Source organism: Bison bison, unplaced genomic scaffold, assembly GCF_000754665.1.
Source record: "Bison bison bison isolate TAMUID 2011002044 unplaced genomic scaffold, Bison_UMD1.0 scf7180017864037, whole genome shotgun sequence".
Classification (NCBI taxonomy): Eukaryota; Metazoa; Chordata; class Mammalia; order Artiodactyla; family Bovidae; genus Bison; species Bison bison.
Genome location: NW_011494609.1, coordinates 6,022,491 through 6,026,248, shown reverse-complemented (window position 1 = coordinate 6,026,248; position 3,758 = coordinate 6,022,491).

Sequence of the window (3,758 nt, the reverse complement as noted above, 5' to 3'; positions counted from 1 at the left end):
TGTATGGCATCACCGACTCGATGGACTTGAGTTTGAGTGAACTCCGGGAGTTGGTGATGGACAGGGAGGCCTGGCCTGCTGCGATTCATGGGGTCGCAAAGAGTCGGACACGACTGAGCGACTGAACTGAACTGATCCTGAGACATGCCTGCCCTCGCCAACCCACAAACTCGAGCCAGGGGCACTGGTCACTGAGCCAGGCAGGACAGCACTGTGGGGTTGGAAGGAGCCCCTGCCCCACTTACGGTCATAGGTGCTTCTGGACTCCATCAGCTCCTTCTATCAATCATGCGGGACTCCGGCAAGTACAGGCTCTGTCCCCCCCTCCCCCACCCCCCCCCCAACGCTGGGAACGCAGAGCAGATTGGGGGAGGGGTACAAAGACAAAGGAGTGGCCCAGAGGCCAAGTTGGACCAAGCAGAAGGTCCCTGGAGGGATCCCAGGAAGGGAACATCCAGTCCTGGTGTCTGGCTTCACAGCCTCCTGGCCAGTGCCTCCCCGACCCTGATCACAGCAAGACCAGCCCCCTGGACGTGGCCTGCCTTGTGCTGTGCAGTCTTTGACAGTGAAGGATGCTGGCAGGGAGGATGCTTGTGAGTCATGAGCAGGGAGGTTCAGGTGCCCAGGCTGTGACCCTCAGGCCGGAGCACTGAGAAGCAGCCCCTGTGGGAGGCGTCTCACAACCTCAGAAAGTGGCTGCTCCCTCCCTCTGCCCGAAAAGCTGGCACCAAGGAGCATGGCCGTTGGGAACCCAGCTCTAGTCAGCCATCACAATTGGCCAAGTTTGGGAACTGGGCCAGCCCAGAACAGCAGTGCAGCCCCTCAGAGAGCAGGACGGACAGCACCCGGGGACCTGGTGTGCACAGGTGTGCAGAGAGCGGCTTCCCCTGTAGGTGGGATCAGAGCTCCTCCCCCATGTCCCTCACCTGGTGGCCCCTCTCTGGCACTTGGGTGTGTGTGGAGTCCATGCCTTGCCTCATTCTGGTCCCTGGCCACACAAAGCCCAGGGAGCTGGCCGGAGCTGGGCTCTGGGTGGATGGAGGGGTCACACTCACCACTGCCCCCCACCACCCAAGATCTGGCCAGGGCTGCCATGTCTGGCTGGGCTATGAGCATTGTCACCAGAGGGGGGCAGCTACTCAGCGGGAAGAGGGAAGGGCTTCCAGAGTCCAGGATGTGATTCTGCTGCCAGGAGCGGCCTGGGCACCAGACTACGGCTCGCTAAGGCCCTGTGGGTGCAGCAGGCTGGAAAGTGAGGCTGCCAAGCAGTTGGTGTTCATTGTTCAGTTGGTCAGGCCCGTCTGACTTTTGCAACCTCATGGATGGCAGCACGGAGTTTGCTCAAACTCATGTCCATTGAGTCAGTGATGCCATCCAACCATTTCATCCTCTGTTGCCCCCTTCTTCTGCCCTCACACTTTCCCAACATCAGGCAGAGAGATGTGCAAAAGCAGATGGTTTCGGGGCCAGCTCATTCTGGGGGATGGGTCTTGTGCTCCAGACATTGTGGCCGTAAGGGGTGCTCTTGGCTTTAACAGTCTGTGTCAGATGTTTATGTACCTGCTCTGCACAGGGGTGCAGAGGGAGTGAGAGTGGGTCCCCAGGTGGACCCTTACCTGGAGGGTCAGGATGGACCCACAGCACTGAACCACAGTTTCACCAGCCTGTAGGCTCCAGTTATGTCTGCTCCCAGAGATGGCCAGGATCTATAGCCCTGCAAGAGCCCTCCCCTCCAGAAGGGGTGCTCAAGAGGGTTCAGCATTGCAGCCCCCAGCCCATACCAGGCCCACCCAGCCCTGTTTCCCCCACAGTGGGGTGCCCCAGTCTGTCAGTTCCAGGCGTCCCCAGCTCACCACTTCCTGTGACCCCCCCCCAAATATATCCCATCCCCCTTCCATCCCCTTCCCTCCCCAGAACCAGGTAGAGCCCGATACCCCAGGTCCAGGTTGAGACAGCGAGGGGCCTGCCCATGGCCGTGTAGGCCAGCCTGCCTGTCCACCTCTGGAACACAGCTCCTCCTAGGAGTGTTGTAGCCATGTGTTCCAGGAAACTCACTCAGAAGGACAACGCAGATAGTGGAGTGCAGTTCATTACACCGGCGGGCCCAAGGCAAAGTGGCTTTTTAGCCAAGGATCCCAACCAGTTTTTGTGAAAACCTTTTATACTCTAAAAGTGCAGGTGCCCAAATCCACCTCCCCAAATTCCTTGAAACTAATCTGAACAAAGGAAAAGAGAGATACAATCAAAGTTAACCCATGATTCATATGCCTTAAGCCTTGGTAGTTAACAGTAGACAATTATCAATAGGCCTGTGGTCAAACCCCAATAAGCATAATAGAATTTATGATTCTGTTCAGTTACACATAATTAGGGTATTCTTTTAGGCAATGTGGGCTTCCCTGGTGGCTCAGATGGTAAAGCGTCTGTCTGCAATGCAGGAGACCAGGGTTCGATCCCTGGTTTGGGAAGATACCCTAGAGAAGGAAATGGCAGCCCCCTCCAGTACTCTTGCCTGGAAAATCCCATGGATGGATGAGCCTGGTAGGCTACAGTCCATGGGGTCGCAAAGAGTCGGACAGGGCTGAGCAATGTCACTTTTACTTTCACTTTAGGCTAGGTAGAGTCTAGGTACGAGGCCTTGGGCTCTTCCATCTGGGGGGCCTGGGTTTCTAGTTGGTATGTCGTTTCCATAGATACTGGGCATATAGCTCAAAATCCACAGTCTAGCCCAAGATGGAGTCCTGCTTTCAAGATGGAGCCTGTTCTGTCTGTTTCCTCCTTCAGGAGGACTTAGAGGGGACTTAGAGGGGGGCCCATCGTTAGGGATCCATGGCACCCTGTCTCCCAAAGCAGGGGACCTCTAGGATCTAATGCCTGATAATGTAAGGTGGAGCTGATGTAATAATAATAAAGTGAAGTGACTGTGTTGCTCTTGAATCATCCTTAAACCATCCCCCCCACACACCACCCATGAAAAAGTTGTCTCCTACAAGACTGGTCCCTGGTGTCAGAAAGGTTTGGGATGACTATTCCCAGGCTTCGTGGGCTGGTGGTGGACTTCTCCCAGGATTTGCGGGTGGGTGATGGACTTTCCCAGCTGCTAGCTCCTGCCTAGGCCCCTCGGGCTCTGTGGGAACACCGTAGCCTAACCCAAGGAGCCAGTACATTCCCAAAAGGAGGGCCCAGGGATGGGGTTTGGGGGAGACCTTGAGCTGCTTCTGCAATATGTGAACCGTGAACTTCCTGATGTTCAAGCTGGTTTTAGAAAAGGCAGAGGAACCACAGATCAAATTGCCAACATCCGTTGGATCATGGAAAAAGCAAGAGAGTTCCAGAAAAACGTCTATTTCTGCTTTATTGACTATGCCAAAGCCTTTAACTGTGTGGATCACAAGAAACTGTGGAAAATTCTTCAAGAGATGGGAATACCAGACCACCTGATCTGCCTCTTGAGAAATCTGTATGCAGGTCAGGAAGCAACAGTTAGAACTGGACATGGAACAACAGACTGGTTCCAAATAGGAAAAGGAGTACGTCAAGGCTGTATATTGTCACCCTGTTTATTTAACTTATATGCAGAGTACATCATGAGAAACGCTGGACTGGAAGAAACACAAGCTGGAATCAAGATTTCCGGGAGAAATATCAATAACCTCAGATATGCAGATGACACTACCCTTATGGCAGAAAGTGAAGAGGAACTCAAAAGCCTCTTGATGAAAGTGAAAGTGGAGAGTGAAAAAGTTGGCTTAAAGCCT